The sequence below is a fragment of the Centropristis striata genome, chromosome 17, assembly GCF_030273125.1.
Source record: "Centropristis striata isolate RG_2023a ecotype Rhode Island chromosome 17, C.striata_1.0, whole genome shotgun sequence".
NCBI lineage: Eukaryota > Metazoa > Chordata > Actinopteri > Perciformes > Serranidae > Centropristis > Centropristis striata.
This window is the reverse complement of record NC_081533.1, coordinates 1,007,501-1,028,502: the sequence shown is the minus strand read 5'-3', so window position 1 is coordinate 1,028,502 and position 21,002 is coordinate 1,007,501. Positions and strand designations below refer to the sequence as shown.

At 35.2% G+C, this 21,002-nt stretch overlaps 1 long non-coding RNA gene and 1 pseudogene across 1 annotated transcript; one reads left to right on the top strand and one right to left on the bottom strand.

The window, feature by feature from the left end:
• LOC131988994 (scavenger receptor cysteine-rich type 1 protein M130-like) overlaps positions 1-21,002 on the top strand; it is a 912,635-nt pseudogene that overhangs the window by 330,942 nt on the left and 560,691 nt on the right.
• On the bottom strand, positions 144-800 carry LOC131989005 (uncharacterized). The gene is made up of 2 exons (XR_009395913.1): positions 655-800; positions 144-222 (listed from the first exon to the last, which is right to left on the bottom strand). It is a non-coding gene; the product is annotated as an uncharacterized LOC131989005 (long non-coding RNA).

Here is a 21,002-nt window from a genome sequence, read left to right as displayed (position 1 = left end):
TTGGAGTTGACTTCCCTTCAGCCATGGCAATGTTCACGCTCCGGCTCGAAGGACCACTTGTAGAATCTATCTCTAGGATTGGTTCACCGGTGGTTGAGCATCACCATGGTACATCGATAAGAATGTAGGAGGGACAACTGATGTTTCCGTTTAAGCCATTTATTGTCACTATGCACACATTGAGAGCAATAGGAGATGGTGAGGCTTGACGGTTATGGTTTTCTATAAATGATAAACAGAAAAACACACAAGAATTACAATACAGTTAACCAATATATAACATCACACTAAACAATTAGGTACCTATCAAACTATAAATATTAGTACTCTAACCAGGGGGGTTTGGGGTAGGCCTACCACTGCTGAAATGATAGAGTACTACATAACATAATAATCCATTTAACAATTACATAACAGAAGAAATTAAACATTCTAAATTAGGTTATAAGGATTCTTGCATTTCCTGAAGAGCTACAATTAATAAATCATGTGCACTGCGCACTTACACACAATATAATATCTGTAGTCTCAAGGCAAACAAACAAGATGATGATTATAGCATTTACCAATCTATACTGGTCAAACATTTAATCACATCCCAATCTACAAATAACCATTAAAGTACATCAACATATGAAGAAGCAGTAAACTCACTTTATCACGCACAACCATAGGTTTTGTATCTGAATCCCAGGGACAGAGGGCCCTCACATGCTGCTTCGTGTTGCTGCCAGCCAGAACAAAGGAAATGGGCGGTACATATAGAGTAGAGCATTGATTAGGAGTGAGTGAAGTCAGGTGAGAATGGGTGGATCCATGCCATGAGTGAGGTCAGGTGAGAATGGGTGGATCCATGCCATGAATGTAGGTGTGGGGTTACTGGTTAGTATGGCTCTATTTTACAATAATAAATCATTGTACATTGTAGTTTGTAACTGTTAAAAATATTTATTCATCGAGCACTGACTGTTAAAAGATAATTAATTGTACATTTCAACTTGACTGTTGAAAAATAATCAATTACATACATTTAAAAATACTTTATTGCACATTTTGGTAACACTTTACTTGAAGGTATCGTCATAATAGTGACATGATACTGTCATAACTGTGACATGACACAGTCATAAACGTGTCATAAACATTATGTCAATGTCATAAACGTTCATGACTGCTGTCATTAAGTGTCATTCGGTTTTTGTCATGACAAGTTGACATTCCTTGGGTTGTCTTGATTATGACAACTTGACTTTAATCAAAGTGACATAACCACAAAATGTCTTTGTCATGGCAACTTGACATAAACAAAATATGTTTCTATATTTGTGTTTATGGCAAGTTGGCATAATGATTATTATAATTAGATGTGCAAGGTTACAGACCAATTCTAGCACTTGGTCATAGATGTTTGACAGAATACCGACAAGATACCCAAAACTGACTGTCATGACACCATTATGACGCTGTAATGAAGATATTCTAAGATATTCTTTGACCTCAAGTAAAGTGGTAACATTTGATTTGTCATTAACATATCACGAAGTACAAACTGACATACAATTACATATGACAATATTTTTTTTGTTTTCACTACTATTTACAGTACACTAAATTGGAGGAAGGGTTCAGGAGTAGCAATCCAGTACACAAGTTGTCATAATCAAGACAACCCATGGAATGTCAACTTGTCATGACAAAAAACGAATGACACTTAATGACAGCAGTCATAAACGTTTATGACATTGACATAATGTTTATGACACGTTTATGACGGTGTCATGTCACAGTTATGACAGTATCATGTCACTATTATGACGATACCTTCAAGTAAAGTGTTACCCACATTTTAGTACTTGAATGTCAAAACAATTCATTACAGATTTTAATTTGTGATTAAAATAATAATTGTGCCTTTTAATTTGCGACTTCTTAGAAAAAGATTGAACTTTTTTAGGTTTTAATGCTGAAATGATCATGTATTTTCAGGTCTACCAGAGCAGTGACATCTAATGCAGTGGACTTGACAGTATTGCACATTTTCTGCTAAAAAAAAAAGGCTACTTGCTTAAGCATTACTGCTTAAAACATGGATGCCACACTCAGACATCCCCATTCCCATGCCTTCATAAGGAATGCCTCTGCACATTTAAATATTTTAATGCACTCAAAGTACAGTAGTAGTTTCATATTTGAAGGTCTTTAAATTGCTGCAGTATTAATTGAACGATGGTCAGCTTAATGCTGCTATCCCTCTCCCTCCTTCCCCTCTCCATTTCTCAGGTTTTTGCTGAGTTTAAGAGAGGCACCTGGCTGCAGACCTCCACTGTCAGGCCCCTACCTCCACTGTCAGGCCTGGAAATGAGGACGTTTTTTGGGGCGTGGGGAGGTGGGGAGGACATTTTGGGAGGGTCATTTTCACCTGCCCTTTGAATTCGAGAGAGACCAGCGAGAGCGCATATGTTCGAAAAGAAGAAGAGTAAGCTTATTCTGCGAGTAGCGGTGAGTTTCTGATTTTTATTATCCAGAGAAAGTAAATGCATGGTTTGTGTTCTTCGTCAATATACGTGCCGTTGTAATAGTCGTTATAGAAGTCATTAATGACGCAAATTACCGAATGTTATATGTCGGTTTGGGTTGTCGTTTTGAAGCTAAGTTAGATGACTTCAAAATTGACTTTCACTAATGCGGGTTTGCATCAACACCTAATGATTCTTAACTTTTTAGTGCATAACATAAAGTAACTGTTCGCATTTGTTTGTATGTAAGTTATGAAATATTTTTGTAAACTCTCCGTGCATTAATTGAGCATAGTCACAAAGTTGAAAACATATTTTTGAACTCGTGGAATCAACATGTGGCAGAACTACGTGGAACATTTTTATTTTTATTTTTCTACCTCTGTTGTATACTACAGTGTATAAAAAACCGAATAGTAACTGAAATGCTTCTGCACCATCAGTACTTTTATTTTTGATACTTGAGTATATTTTACTTTTAACTGTCGCAGAAATCATCGAGTCCAGTTGAGAGGTTTGCTGTGGTGGTGTGTTTATTAAGAAGCATGCCGGCTTTCGTACTTTCGTAGTCATTATTACTTCTTCTATATGGCCTCATTTACACTACCTGGTGCAAGTGGCCATTTTACCTGTAAGCAAAGACAAGACAAACAATAAGTTTGCAGGCTGTATACATTAATTTGAATTGAAGTTCATGTACTATAATTCAAACACATGATATAGCCTATTTTATGCTTTACAGTATGGGAGGATGTGGAAAGAAGACTTGGACGGGAACGAAAGAGAAGCAACCCTGGAGCCATTCAAATTCACATTTCACAACCCTGATGACATTTGGAGATTTTGTGAAGAAATAATAGAGAAAATAAATTATTTGGCTTATTGTGAATGTCCCACTGAGTGAGCGTGTGTGTATGTGTGAGTAAAGGTATACAGAACATTTGATCACGTTGTGACTTGGTGTTTTTTTTTTTTCTTGTGTGTTTTTGTTTTCTTGTTGATCACTTAATAATTTTACATGGCTTATACTGTAGATATCAAGAGTTAGGGTAGTATTTAGTGTTACTTGGGTGTTCCAGCAGCACGAGAACATAATTAGCATAGACATAGAACCAAACATGAAATTTATGGTGGTTAAGAATAAAAATATAGAATAATACAACAGAAAAACTAACAAATGTATAGAAAAAGAGCAGTGCAATAAAGTCAAAATTAAATCATAATGAAAAGGCAGTGAAGTACTCTGTATACTAATATAATGTACAGTATAGGCCTGTGACATCTTATGAGATGTTGGCTTATGAATATGAGTAATAGCTTAAGAACAAATGTGTGCACTGACGAATCAAAAGTTTACTATACAAATAAAAACAATATATACAATAGACCGGGGATTAATATATTGTGTCATATTGTTTACAAATGAATTCATTTGTGAAGAAAACGATTCAACCGGAAGTGCATTCGCGATTTTATTTTGAAATGTATCCCTTGCATTTCCGGGCCTGAGAGTGGAGCCTGCGGCAGTACGGACCTCTGCAGTTTTATTTTGAAATGTATGCCGTGCACTTCCGGGCCTGACAGTGGAGGGGCCTGACAGAGGAGGTCTGCAGTTTTATTTTGAAATGTATCCCGTGCACTTCCGGGCCTGACAGTGGAGGGACCTGACAGTGGAGGTCTGCAGCCAGGACCTCTTGGAGTTTAATGGCGTTGCCAGTAAGAATCTTGAAGGACACTTCTATGAAGCCCTAGACCAACACACACCACGCTTCATCGAGCTTTTCATGTCCAAAAAAGGAACTACAGGACAAAAACTGACAGACCTGATGCAGCATATCAACTGGGTGGTAAGGATTCTGTTTTGTTCTTCCAAATTTTGAGTAATTTACACTCCAGCATAATGGGTGGCGGCAATTCACCTCAGGCCTGTGTCCCATAGCAGTCCCACTGCCTAGCTCTCTGCTGTGTTGCTGCTGTGGAGAGCCAGACAGATGTTCTCTTGGTGATGATACCAATGATATGCACCATAAATACACTAACTTCATCCCTTCAACCATTAAATAATGCTTTTTACAACACATATACGAGTTGTCCTGGACTGCTCATACCAACGTGTTTTTGTTCAATTTCAGCAGGTTTTTATGTGTCTCAGTCTGTCATTCTTAGTAACAAGAAAATACAAAAATATGGTAGTTTTCACATTTTAAGTGAGCGCTTTTTCTGCTCAATGAAATGCATGCAACGCGGCATTTAATGTGAAATGTAATTGAAATGTTGATATTAACCCTGTCCCTAATATAAGCCTGCAGTATTAGAGGAAATACAGAACAGTATATCAACTCATATTCCCCCTCATCCCTCAAAATACATCTGTTCTCTGTTTTCAGTGGCCAGATGTGACGGCACTCTGCTCTGTTGTCCTCACAGGCCTTCCTATTGGACTTGGTGATGACTCCAGTCAGGTCTACAACACTTGCTTTGTAAGGAACAATGGTCTCAATTTATTGACAAATCATATTTAATATATGTTTCATAGCATTGTCAAATATTTAAAATGGTTATATTCAGTTGATCAGAATCAGGTGGATTCTGATTCTGATCTCACTCAAATGATCAGAATCCCTAGTGAATTAGTTTATAATACATAATGTAGTTACATTAAGGATGTGAATTCTCCAATCTCACACTTTGAAAAATCTCCAGTCGACAGAATTAAACTGAAATGTGAATGAATTTAGTGTTGCACCAGGAGATATTTCCCCCCAAAAGAAGAGCAGGTTGATGAGGTTGTGTGTGCTTCTTTAGCAGGATCCAGAGAAAGAAGAAGCGCTGGCCTCAGTGCCAGTTGGGCTGCTGACTGTTGTCGATGAAGACACTCAGCAGCAGGGTCTAAACGCAGTGCACCTCCAGCCCATCTCCACTGCCGTCGTACTTGAGGGAAGTACTGTCCTGGATCATGTTAAAGACTTTCCCCAGGCAGTCGGCCTCATGTTTGGCCTTATGTTTGCCCTTCACTTAGATTAGCCAACGTTCATGACCAACACTTTCAAATTGATCCAAGCAGCCATCAAACAAAACACTCCCTCCAAAACTGACTACTTTGAAAAACAAACTATTGGGGTAGGCCAGTTGATGCAGCGCAAAAACTTTTCCCCTCTTCAAAATAAAGTCCTGTATGTACAAAAGCACAGAAAATGTACTTAAATTCTCCCAAACCTTTCTGGTGTGAGCAACTTAATAAAATAGATAGGGCTGCAACTAATGATTATTTTCAATGTCGATTCATCTGTCAAAACGATTAATTGATTCGTTTTTGGCAATAAAATGTTAAAAATGTTGAAAAATGTCAATCAGTGTTTCTTAAAGCACAATATGACAGCTAGAGGTAATGCCAGCACAGATTAAACAAAATGAAGTCAGGGATAATTTGTATGGATATATCAGATCACCTTCCAATTTTCCTCATGACTTCTGTAAAAGGTATTATGGACTCCAATTTCTGTCCACCGACGTATAGAGTGATTAAACCAAGTACCATCAGCAAATTTAAAGAGTTGATAGAACGTCTCTCTTGGGATAATGTTCTGGACAATCAAGACCCACAGAAGGCGTATACTATTTCTCTAAATAAAATAACCAATGTAAATTAAATTACATTATCAGAGGAGCTAAAAAGCATTACTGAGAGCAGAAATAACATGAGAGCACTTTGGAGTACCATTAATAATATATTCAACAAAACAAAAACAAAGAAATCCCTTCCCAATGCATTTAAAGTTGAAGGATCACTCACTAAGGACCCTGTTGTAACAGCCCACAAATTTAACAAGTTTTTTTGTTGAAATTGGATCAGCTATGGCCTCCAAAATACCTGCAGTGAATGAAAGTCCCATTCAATTTATGCCATGGCCACCCACTGGTGGATTTCATTTTAGCCCTGTCACTTCCTTTGAACTATGCAAGGTACTAGGATCTCTGAAGAATTCTGCTGCTGGGAATGACGATCTCAATGCAGAGCTACTTAAAGAGGTGTCTGATGCCATTGCTGAACCACTGACACATATATTTAATTTATCATTTAACAAAGGAATTGTGCCACAGGAATTGAAAATTGCCAAAATTCTCCCTGTTTACAAAGCTGAGGATCCTGCCATCTTTACCAATTACCGACCTATTTCCATTTTATCCACCATTTCAAAGATTCTTGAAAAGTTATCATTCAACAGACTAATAAAGTATCTTGACGGAAATGAAATCTTATACAAACACTGATATGGTTTCAGGAAATCCCATTCTACGGGTATGGCTATTACACATTTTATTAAAGAGCTATACAGAGCAAAGGATAAGAAACAACTTTCAAGAGGAATTTTCACAGACTGATCAAAAGTATTCGACACCGTGGATCATTATATTCTGTTACAAACATTAAACACCTGGGTGTTGATAATCAAGCGTTAGAGTGGTTCTCTAGTTATCTGGAACATAGACTGCAGTTTGTTGCATATAAGGGAGTAAATTCCCCTTGTGACCAAATGTGGTGTCCCCCAGGGATCAATGATGGGACCATTATTGATCCTTTTATATATTAATGATTTGGCTAATGTCTCAGATAGGGTTGTCAAAAGTATCGATACTAAAACGTATTCACGTACTCATTTTAAAAAGTATCTATACCACACACACACACACACACACACACACAGCAGCAGGCCCCTCCCCCTCACACACACACACACACACACACACACACACACACACACACTCACAGAAACAGGCCCCTCACACACACACACACACACACTCACAGCAGCAGGCCCCTCACACACACACACACACAGCAGCAGGCCCCTCTCACACACACACACGTACACACACACACACACACACACATAGCAGCAGGCCCCTCCCCCTCTCTCACACACACACACACACACAGCAGCAGGCCCCTCCCCCTCTCTCTCACACACACACACACACACACACAGCAGCAGGCCACTCCCCCTCACACACACACACACACACACACACACACACACACACACACAGCATCAGGCCCCTCCCCCTCACACACACACGCACACACACACAGCAGCAGGCCCCTCTCACACACACACACGTACACACACACACACACACAGCAGCAGGCCCCTCCCCCTCACACACACACACACACACACACAGCAGCAGGCCCCTCCCCCTTAATTGACACAGTGTCAGTATACATAAGCATAGAGTTAATAAGTTTACATAAATGTTGCTGACTGTAAAGTGTTATTTTCTCTTTTGAAGTCCCAGAATGAAGCAGAGAAAAGTCAACCAAACAGCAACACACACAGCGACTCTACCTCTTTTTATCAAGCTTTCCTAATATTGTGCACAGCATACAACCTCAAAATATTGTTCTAATTGTTATTGTTTATTGTATTTATTTATTTTTTGCACTACCTCAGACCTGAAGCTTGTTATCATAGTTGTAGTTTCTTTTTGCGCAACTGATGTTTATTATAAATATTTAACCTGTGGTTCGGTTAATTTTAACAAGAGGATCCAGGATATGGAACTCACTTCCTCCTGACTTAGTCAACCTTTCTCGTTTATCATTGAAAAGATCTTTAAAAAACCTATTATTATTTCAATAACCTATTATAATTCTTGTTTCATTGCTATGTTGTGCCTTTGTTTTGTTTTTCTAGTTTCTTGCTCTGTATAATTCTATGTTATTAGAATTAGAATTAGAATATTACTATGTTATGTCTTTTTTATTTTCATGTAACATTAGGGAATCCCACTATTCAAGCCCCAGGAGGGTTTTTTGGGTTTTCCTAGCATGTCTTTATTTTATTTCAATATGTATATGAAATATATAAATTGTATTATTGTTGTTGTTATCTTATTTTCTTTCTTTTAACACTGTGCCAAATAAATCAAATCAAATAAAAAAAACTACACTCCAAATATGTAGGTTAATTTGAGTACTGCACACTCACAATAATTAAGTAAATCAAATCTAATTTATCTAAGTTAGCATAGATTACTTTTTAAAATAATTTTACTTCAAACAATATATCAAACTGACAGGAACGTGAATAAAATGGCTGCTGGTTTGTGTTGTTGACCTCAGTGATGAAGACATTGTATTTCCTGTGGGTGCTTCACAATAAAAGCCTCTTGTGTTCGTCCAGCTGAGGTGTTTTTTAATGTGAAGCAGCAGCAGGAAACGTGTGTGTTAGCATCAGCTGTAACTTAATGCAGCTCTGTTGGGCTGCAGGAGAGTGAACAGGAAACAGTGAGGTTGACATCAGCTGTTATCAGATTAAAGCTGTCACTATCTGTTGATCATTTCCTGTTTTCACGTCAGCAGAGCTCCAACTAACCATTATATTAATTACTGACAAACATATGTTTTGATGATTGTTTTATTTCTTTATCTACTTTCTCTCTGTTTCATACTAACCCTGTTTAAATGTTGTCTGTAATCTGGTTCATGATGACCCTGACGGAGGCAACAAGTCGAAACACGTTGGTGTAAATAATGAAATAACCAGAAGAAGAGAATCAAAGCTTGATGTTGGTGTGTGTGAGCAGTTTGTTCTCTGATGTAAAGATTCACTACAGATCATTAGAATAATAACACATCATGTTAAAGAGTGGTCCTACCTGAGCTCCACAGCAGCAGCAGCACCACCAGGTGATCCATGTTCATGTATACGTCTCTCTGCTCTGACTGTCTCACTGCTTTTACTCACTGTATGTCTGCGTACAGAGGGAGGAAGAGCTTCACTCCGTCACATCCTGCCTCTCTGTCCCTCCTATCAGCTCCACCTCTCCAGGTCCTTCTGCTGCTGTGTCCTATCTGTCCACCAGGTGTCTTCAGGGCTCAGTTATACGGACGGAGTCTTCTGTCCGTATCTGTATCTTGTTCTGGTGATGTCACACTGAGCTCGAGTCTGCGTACAAGTGACACAGAAGGGAGTTGTGGTATTGAGTTCCCGTCCAAACACTGACATGAAAAGAAGCTGAAGACAGATGACAGATAACAGGACTGTGGTTTGTGTTAGCGTGACAACCAGGGCAGGCTGAGACGCTCCTATCAGATTAAAGCTGTCATTGTCAGCTGATCGTTTCCTGACCTCATGTCCGCAGAGCTCCAACTAACCATCTTATCAATTACTGACAAACATATGTTTTTATAATTGTTATTCAAGCAATTAACTTCATACCAACCCTGTTTAAATGTTGTCTTGCTTCATCTAAAATAATGTTTTTATATACAACAAATGTTGTTCTGATCACTCCAAAGTGTTCCTCTTCACACTTTCCCCCTCTCCGTGGCTGGATGTGAAGTTGTTCCACTCTGGCCTCACATGGAAAACATTTTAAGACAAATAACCAAAAAACACTTTTGGTCTCAGCTTTTTCAACACATTATTAATATGGACATTAAAGTCAACTTTTCAGTTGAAACTGCACCATTACACAGATAAAATATTTATTTTGCACTGTGGAATGATTACACAGCTGACTGAAGTACTGAAGCTAATAATACTGCACAGTTAATGTACATTATAGTGCAGGTCAGTTTAGCTGTGTGTGTGTGTGTGTGTGTGTGTGTGTGTGCATCCAAATGCTACTTCTTTTTCCACTTTCTCTCCTCCTCCTATACATATATATATATATATATATATATATATATATATATATATAATATATATAAATATAAAATATATATAAAAATCTTAGCTAGAATCTTAACCAAAAGACTTAAAGCAGTACTGGACAACATTATTGATGAAACACAAACAGGTTTCATGAAGGGCAGACATATATCTAATAACATAAGACTTGTTCTGGATCTCATTGATTATGCTGAATTCTGCCCTGATGACAGCTTTATTTTATTTTTGGACTTTCGCAAAGCGTTCGACGCCATTGAACACAAATTTATGTTCCAGGCACTACAGAAATTTGGTTTTGGTAAGTACTTTTGTTTTGCAATTGAAACCATATATCAGAAAGCGAATTGCTCAATTAAATTGCATACAGGTACTTCTCCACGTTTTGATTTAAATCGTGGAATCAGACAGGGCTGCCCTGTGTCACCATATTTATTTTTGCTATGTGCCCAACTGCTCTCTGCCTTTATCAAGCAGAGCCTCATCAAAGGGATATCTAGAGCAGACAGGGAAATAGTCATCAGCCAACTGGCAGATGACACCTCCTTTTTCCTAAAAAATGCCTCACAAATTTCAATTGCTGTTAACCGAATTTCAGTTTTTTCCAGAGCATCCGGCCTTCACCTGAATCTTAGTAAGTGTGAACTTCTCCCACTCAAAAACTGTAATAGTACATCCACCTCCAACATACCTGTAAAGGAATCTGTCACCTATTTAGGAATCATCATCAACAAAAACACAAGCAACAGGTGCTCCATGAACTGTAACCACATCATAGAAAAAACACAGAAAACATTCAACTGGTGGCTCAAGAGATATCTGTCCCTTCGGGTCAGAACCTTTTATCTAAAGCAGAGGGCTTATCCCCACTCACCTATACAGCAATATCTCTGGATGTCAACAAACAAACCACTCGGCTATGGACAAAGTTATATAGAACTTTGTGTGGAAAAATAAAATTCATTATATCAAAAAATCTACTTTAAAGAATTCCTATGAAAACAGAGGTTTTAATTTTCTTGATTTTTCCATCCTGTAAAATACATTCAGAATCAACTGGATCAGCCAATTTATTAGAAACCCCACATCAATCTGGAACTTCATTCCCAACTACATATTTTCCAAAGTCATGACATTGACAATGAGATTTTCCTCCCTCAATAACCCGTTCTAAATATGAGGAGATAGATTATTTTTTTTCATCTATTATCGTATTTTAGATTTCTCCTGCGTACTGCTGCTTACTTGTGCAATGATAGTATGTTGAAGTCTGGATGTTTTTTAAGATTGTATATTTTCTGAAGTCTATATATTCTGCTTTTTACACTATTTTTAAAAAAAATACAGAATTTAATAATAATATATATTATATATTATATAAATGAATATTAATGCAGAAAAATCTTCATGAAATATGTTGATATGATTTTTGAATTTTGAGACAGAAATGAAAGAATGATTATGACAGAAGAAAAACATGTACATGGCCATTAAAGCTGAATCAGATTAAAACTTAAAATTGAATCTTGATCTCTTGTAATCACATTTATTTTTTAACATCGTAATATATAATTATGTTATGATTAAAAACCTATTCTCTGTTTAAAATTGTCTCAAAGTGTTACTTCAAACAATATATCAAACTGACAGGAACGTGAATAAAATGACTGCTGGTTTGTTTTGTTGACCTCAGTGATGAAGACATTGTATTTCCTGTGGGTGCTTCACAATAAAAGCCTCTTGTGTTCGTCCAGCTGAGGTGTTTTTTAATGTGAAGCAGCAGCAGGAAACGTGTGTGTTAGCATCAGCTGTAACTTAATGCAGCTCTGTTGGGCTGCAGGAGAGTGAACAGGAAACAGTGAGGCTGACATCTGCTGTTATCAGATTAAAGCTGTCACTATCTGTTGATCATTTCCTGTTTCCACATCACCAGAGCTCCAACTAAACATCATATTAATTACTGACAAACATATGTTTTGATGATTGTTTTATTTCTTCATCTACTTTCTCTATGTTTCATACCAACCCTGTTTAAATGTTGTCTGTAATCTGGTTCATGATGACCCTGACGGAGGCAACAAGTGGAAACACGTTAGTCTAAATCAGGGGTCTCAAATTAGCTGGGGGCCGCTGGAGGCAGTATCAAAATGACCAAAGAAAGACACAAAGTTACTAACAAAAGGACACAAAATTAAAAAAAAAACACAAAATGACTGAAAAAACATTAAATTACTAAAAAGGCACAAAAATTAAAAAAAAAAATACACAAATTGACAGAAAAATACACAGAATAACAGAAAAAACTAAATTACTTAAAAAGAAAAAATATTACCAAAAACCCTCAAAATTACAAAAAAAGACACAAGATAATTAAAAAAGACACAATTATTAAAAAACACACAAATATTAAAAAAGACACAATTATTAAAAAAGACACAAAATTATAAAAAAAGACAAACTTATTGAAAAAGACACAAAATTATTTAAAAAAGACACGCAAATATTAAAAAAGACAAACAATTATTAAAAAAGCCACAAAATTATTTAAAAAAGACACACAAATATTGAAAAGACACAAAAATATTAAAAAAGGCACAAAATTATTAAAAAAGACACACACATTTAAAAAGACACAATTACCAAAAAAAGACACAAACTTATTGAAAAAGACTTACAATTATTAAGAAAGACACAAAATTATTAAAAAAGAAACAATATTATTTAAAAAGAAACACAAAATTTGAAAAAAGACACAAAATTATTTAAAAAAGACACACATTTTAAAAGACACACACTTATGAAAAAAGACCAAATTATATTAAAAAGACAAAAAATTTACAAAAAAAGACAGAAACTTACTGAAAAAGCCACACAATTATTAAAAAAGACACAAATTTATTTAAAAAGCCACACAATTACCAAAAAAGACACACAATTACCAAAAAAGACACAAAATTATTAAAAAAGACACAAAATTACCAAAAAAGACACAAACTTATTAAACAAGAAACACAATGATTAAAAAAGACACAAAATTATTTTAAAAAGACACAACATTACCAAAAAAAGACACAAACTTATTGTAAAAGACACATGATTATTAAAAAAGAGAAAACAAATATTTAAAAAAACCCACAAAATTATTAAAAAAGACAAACAAATATTTAAAAAGACACACAATAAATAAAAAAGACAAAAAATTATTTAAAAAAAGACACAAACTTATTGACAAAGACACACAATTATTAAAAAAGACACAAAATTATTAAAAAAGACACAATTATTAAAAAAGACACAAAATTATTCAAAAAGACACTATTGTTAAAAAAGACACTATTGTTAAAAAAGACACAAAACTATTTTAAAAAACACAAAATTACCAAGAAAGACACAAACGTATTTAAAAAGAAACAAAATTATTAAAAATGACACAATTATTAAAAAAGACACAAAATTATTAAAAAAGACACAAAATTACAAAAAAAAGTAATTAAAGGGACCTTCCACACACAACACGGTAAAGTGCCATTCATATAAAACTCACATTAAACTTTCACATCGAGGTGGGGGCCACAAAATATCGTCATGAGGGCCACAATTGGCCCGCAGGCCACCAGTTTGAGATCCAGGCTAGAGTCTGTGTAGAAGTGACACAGAGGGGAGTTGTGGTATTGAGTTCCCGCCCAAACACTGACGTGAAAAGAAGCTGAAGACAGATGACTGATAACAGGACTGTGGTTTGTGTTAGCGTGACAACCAGGGCAGGCTGAGACGCTCCAATCAGATTAAAGCTGTCACTGTCAGCTGATCAGGGTGTGTGTGTGTGTGTGTGTGTGGTCTAAAATAGAAATTAAATACAGGAGAGACACTTTACTAATCCTACACTGAGCTTTCATGTTGTCACAAGTGTCAAAATGCTTTTTTCTACTTTCACTCATCTTTGCACCACATTATTATTATTATTATTATTATTATTATTATTATTATTATTATTATTATTATTTTGCACATGTATGCATGCAGCGTTTAATCATTAATATAAATTTAAATGTAAATAATAGCGCACACATGCACAAAATTGAGCTAATCTTTTTTTTTTACTGTCATCTAAGCCAAAAGAAAGAGCAGACAAGTTGTGCTGAAGCGACAGAGGTTCTTTCAGCAGGGCTGAAGTGTGTTTCTATGACGATACCTGGGATGCATGCAATGAAAGTACCTCATTTTACCACATCTGAATAGTGACCAACATGTATTAATGAGGAAATCTAAAGTTTAGATCACTGTGGATGTGTCCAGGACACTCAGGACGTGAGTGAGGGAGGATCAGATGGAGGCTCAGGGAGCCAGGAGGAACTGTCAGCTGCACATCTGTCAGCTGCACATCTGTCAGCTGCACACCTGTCAGCTGCACACCTGTCAGCTGCACATCTGTCAGCTGCACATCTGTCAGCTGCACACCTGTCAGCTGCACACCTGTCAGCTGCATATCTGTCAGCTGCACATCTGTCAGCTGCACATCTGTCAGCTGCACACCTGTCAGCTGCACACCTGTCAGCTGCATATCTGTCAGCTGACAGTTGCAACATTCTCCCAGTAGGCAGCATAAAGAACTGAAATAGTTGGATCAAACAACATGTGGAAATTATATAAATAGTTACAAAATACATATTTAGGTGATTAAACATAAAGAAAACATTGGTGTAACAAACCTTTAATCATTTGTTAGTATTTTATATTTAAGTGTAATCACCCTTCAACTGTTTAGTGTTGATGGTGTAATAAACCTTTAAACTGATAGAACTGATGGTGTAATAAACCTTTAAACTGATAGAACTGATGGTGTAATAAACCTTTAAACCGATAGAACTGATGGTGTAATAAACCTTTAAACTGATAGAACTGATGGTGTAATAAACCTTTAAACCGATAGAACTGATGGTGTAATAAACCTTTAAACTGATAGAACTGATGGTGTAATAAACCTTTAAACTGATAGAACTGATGGTGTAATAAACCTTTAAACTGATAGAACTGATGGTGTAATAAACCTTTAAACTGTTAGAACTGATGGTGTAATAAACCTTTAAAGACTAACAGCTTCATCAGAATCAGGCTGATTTCTGGAGGGAAATTCTTTAGTTAGAAACTTCCTGCTTTGTCAATAATTAAATCTTAGTATTTTAATTTGGGTGGAGTAAAATTTTAAATTGTAAATTATAAAACATGTGTAACTTATTTCAAAAAGTGTTGCTTGGGTGATGTAGTTGCAGTTCTGCAGCCGTCCAGTAGGGGCGCTGTGGTGAGATACAAGAGGTCAGAACTGAAGGTCTGAACCTCCTGCAGTTCTACATCCATCCACTAGGGCAGGGGGCTCAAACTGGCGGCCCGCGGGCCAGTTGTGGCCCTCGGGACGATATTTTGTGGCCCCCACCTTGATATGAAAGTTTAATGTGAGTTTTATATGAATGGCACTTTATTTTTATTTTTTACCGTGTTGTGTGTGGAAGGTCCCTTTAATTACTGTTTTTGGTCATTTTGTGTCTTTTTTTAATAATTTTGTGTCTTTTTAAAATAATTTTGTGTCTTCTTTTGTGGTGATGTTGTGGTTTTTTTTTAAATTTTGTGTCTTTTTTTGTAATTTTGTGTCTTTTTGGTAATTCTGTGTCTTCTTTTGTGGTGATTTTGTGTTTTTTTTTTTAATTTTGTGTCTTTTTTTGTAATTTTGTGTCTTTTTAAAATAATCTGTGTGTTTCTTTTGAAATTTTGTGTATTTTTGGTAATTCTGTGTCTTCTTTTGTGGTGATTTTGTGGGGTTTTTTTAAATTTTGTGTCTTTTTTTGTAATTTTGTGTCTTTTTGGTAATTCTGTGTCTTCTTTTGTGGTGATTTTGTCTTTTTTTTAAATAATTTTGTGTCTTTTTTTTGTCATTTTGTTTCTTTTTTAAGGAATTTAGTTTTTTTCTGTCATTTTGTGTCTTTTTTAAATAATTTTGTGTCTTTTTTTAGGAATTTTGTGTCTTTTTAAAATAATTTTCGTCTTTTTTTGTAACTTAGTGTATTTTTCTGGTCATTTTGTGTCATTTTAGGGTTTTTTTTCTGTCATTTAGTGCCTTTTTTAGTAATTTTGTGTCTTTTTATGAATTTTGTGTCTTTTTGAAAATTAATTTTGTGTCTTTTCTAAAGTACTTTAGTTTTTTTCTGTCATTTTGTGTCTTTTTTGGTCATGTGTCTTTTTTAAGTAATTTAGGTTTTTTTCTCTCATTTTGTGTATTTTTTTAGTAACTTTGTTTCTTCTTTTAGTCATTTTGTGTCTTTTTTAAGTAACTTTGTGTGTTTGTTTTTAGTAACTTTGTGTCTGTTTTTAGTAACTTTGTGTCTGTCTTTAGTAACTGTGTGTCTGTTTTTAGTAACTGTGTGTGTCTTTAGTAACTTTGTGTCTGTCTTTAGTAACTTTGTGTCTGTTTTTAGTAACTGTGTGTCTGTTATTAGTGACTGTGTGTCTGTTTTTAGTAACTGTGTGTCTGTTTTTAGTAACTGTGTGTCTTCTTTTGGTCATTGTGATATTGGCTCCAGCGGCCCCCAGGTAATTAGAGTTTGAGGCCCCTGCAGTGACTGACCAGAGGTCCAGATCTGCAGTCTCCGGCTCTGCAGACACAAACTGTTGATGCTTCACAGAGAGAAATAACAGAGTGAATTCTGCCCCCTTGTGGTTTAGTTTGTATGTGCAGAGTTCAGTTGATTGTCTGTTGTTCATTTATGCTAAATTGGTGGTTTTAGATCATTTCTTCCAGGTGAAAGCAGATTTTTTTAAAAATTTTTGTCAGCCTAGTTGGGACACATATTTTTAGATTCATATATTTATTTTTGATCTTTTACAGAGACCTTATTTTTTTCCAAGTCAACCTGAAGGACTCAGTGTGTCTGTCTGACTGAAGCCTGATGATATATATTATATATATATTATATATTATATATATATGATATATCTCAGGGCTGCAGAATGAAATGCAGTAAACGTTTTAAGCCTCTTTATGTTTTTAAACACAACATAAACAAATAGTTTACTGTTTACTTGGTGTATCACAAAATAATTTAAATGATTTATGCTGCAAATGAAAAAATAAACAAATTACTTTATCCATTATTTAATATACCATTACATATACCAAGAAACATATTGAAAAAAATAATTCATTAATTGATAAAAAACGTTTTATTTTGTTTAAAAAATGTCTCTTTCTTTATTTGCCCTATTAAATTATTTTCCTATTTAGATTCCAAGTTTTGCATTTGTTTTGTTTTTACTTTGCATGTATTTTTTTAAATGTATTTAGATATACACTACTGGTCAAAAGTTTTAGAACACTCCAACTTTTCCAGAATTTTATTGAAAATGATGCAGTTTAATGTCTCAGTGTACTCTGAAATTAATGCATATAACAAATAAACAATTGAAGTTATAAAATAAATCGTAGAATCAGTTTAGAAAGGAAAATGTATTCTAAACTGTTGACTCATTGAAGTAGCACCTTAACAGATAGAACAGCTGAACACACTCAATGGAAATCAAATATTCTTCAGAAAGTTCTTCCCAACTCTGTTGCAGAAGTTCCCTTAAATGTGGAGCAACTTGTAGTTTGTAAGTGATCAAGAAAAGTTGGGACACCTGTAGGAATTGGTAGCAACTTGGCAACTTTCAAGGCTTGATCAACCTCCGTTGCTGCAGAACTGCTTTAAGTTTTTAACCCATTTCTTGTTCCCTGAAAAAGGCCTTTTTCTATAATTATGAAATGTACATTATCTTTCAGTTTTGGTTAAGCTTACCTTTTTTTATTTACCTCTGGCAGTTCACCACTTACCTTTGTACCCTTTCAAGCTGTTCATTGGACTTGAACTGCTTGAATTTCAATAAAAAACTGGAAAAATTGGGGTGTTCTAAAACTTTTGACCGGTAGTGTATATATATATATATATATATATATATATATATATATATATATATATATATATGCTTTGAATACATTATTATTAAACAACAGTAGTTAAATTATTATAATTATTATTATTATTGTTGTTGTTATTATTATTATTATTATGAGAAATTCTGTGTAAATGTGAAAAACATGAATTATCTTTATTTTATTAGAAGTTTGTTTTATTAACATTAATAAAACACTTTGAAGCTTGTTAAAATATTTTATAATTAACATTATTATTGTATTATTATATTATTACTGTTGTAGTTGAATTATTATTGTTATTATAATAAATAATGTCGAATATATAAAAAAAACATCATTTTTTTTACAGTTTGCTTTTTTGTATATATTTAAATAGAACTTTATAGCTGGTTAAAATATTTTAGAAATAACAATTATTATCATTATTATTATGAAAACACAGCAGAACAGATCAAACACAGTTTTACTCTTTAAAACAATTATTGTTTTTAATATAAATTATAACGATTAAGATTAAGACCTTAATCTTAACGTCTGAAGGAAATGTAAAAGTTTTATTAGAGACTTTATTGTGTTTTTATGTTCATTTATATATTTATCATGTTTTTCATGTTCACTCATAGAAAAGAATAAAGAAAATAATTAGACGTTTAAAAGAGTTTATTTTTTCAGACGGAGAGAAACAGAAATTTGTTTTTACATGAAGGAGTTTAAAAAGCACGAAGCAGAAAAACAAATAAAGATGGTACAGTCAAATAAAAATGTATATATAATAAAAGAAAAGTTTAACATGTTAAAATATGTTTTTAGCTGGTGACAGCTCCTCGTCCTGGAATGTTGTAAAGCCTGAGAACTCCCTTTAGTCCAGTCACTTTTATTTATAGAGCCCAAATCACAAAGCACAGATTTACTCAAAGGGCTTTACAGACTGTACATGGTACCACTCCCTCTGACCTTTGACCCTTAGGACCAGATATTTCCCCAGAAACTCTCCGGATCAACAATAGTATCGTTGTAGCCATGTTGTTTTAGTTTGACAACCATATCAGAGCAGAATAAGTTCATCCTTTAACACAGCAATGACTTTTAAATCTCCAGAATATTAAACATTGGAATTGAAATGTGGAAAAGAAATATTAAAATATCCTAGATAAATAAAACATAAATAAACAACCAAAACAAATGAAACAGACTTTCAGGCTGTTAACAAAACATTTCACTGAGATAAAAACATTATGTATTACGTTATTTTATTATTATAATAACATATAAACAGCTGGAATGGCTGCTTGGGAAATATAGTTTTTGGGCGATTCATGCTGCCTTTTAAACATTTGGAGCTTTACTTTAAAAAGCACAAAAGTCAATATATTGAGTCCAGAAAAAAACTATCATGTCCATTTTTATATATTGAATGATAAGTCGATATAGTAATTATTATTATTATTATTATTATTATTATTATTGTTATTATGGTGACCGACCAGGGGCCTCGTTTATCAAAGAGTGCGTAGCTTTCACACTGAAAGATGGCGTACTCCCAAAACTAGAAAAGTACGCAAACTCACCTCCACATGTATCAAACTGTGCTTACGCCAGGTTCAGCACCTTTCCTCGATACATCCCAACCAGCGTGGAATCGAGCGCACATGCAGGAGCCACCAGCCACGCCCCGCCTCCTCCGGCAAATGAATACGCAGATGACTATAAATCACCGGCATGCCCGCTGATTATCGACAAAACAACGACAAATCAACTTCCTGCCACTGCAGCGAGGTGGACGTGGTGATCTCTGAGGTGGAGGCAGGAAAATCTGCTTTCTAGTGCCTCAGGTCTGGGATCAGCAACAAGGAGTCACTGTGGCTGTTAACCAGCCGGACCAGAGAGCTGCACCATGGCAGAAGGTCCCTCCACACACACTCCTTCTAAAGACCGTTAGAGCAGCCAACATCATTTTTACGCATCAGTTTATTAGCCACACCTAACTTGTTGTCCCAATTAAACATCACATACAGGATCAAATATGCACCACACATGACTTATTCTGAAGGATTTCCCACATGTTTTTTCTCCGGGGAGAGGGATCTGTGGTCATGGATCGCTGTGACCTGCAGCGTTAACATCTCCATCATAATAATAATAATAATAATAATAATCCATGTTAAACCAAAGAGAAACGGTCGGCGATCTGGACTTTGACACAGTAATTAAAGCAGGTTATCTGTGAAAAATACATGCGCTCCATAATCAGAATCAGAAGTACTTTATTGGAAATTCGGTATATATAAAAATAGTGGAAATAGCAGAATATATAGACTTAAGAAAATATACAATCTTAACATCAAAACATCCAGACTTCAACATACTACCATTGCACAAGTAAGCAGCAGTACGCAGGTGAAGTCTAAAATATGACAATAGATGAAAAAAAATAATCTATCCCCTCATATTTAGAACGGGTTATTGAGGGAGGAAAATGTCATTTTCCCTCCATTTTCCGAGAGCTATGAACTATAAAAATAATGTCAGTTGTGTGTAGTATGAGTTTAGACATGAAAGACGTTTTAAATAGAGCATAAAAGACAGTAGTTTCTGCCAAACAAAAGTTTGCGGTGCCACCGCACATTCTCACGGCAAGTTCACTTTGTGCGTACGCAGCGTTGATACATGAGGACCTGGTCTTTGAGGATTTAGTGGAGTTTGCTGAAAACAATGTGATTTACTTATTTTATTGGCGCAGCATGAATACAGCTGAATGGCTGCTTTGGAGTCATGCGGCTGACAAACATTCTCCCGTAAAGTTCAATGTAACTGGGCAGTAACATGTAAAGTGCAGCTGGCGTGACTGGA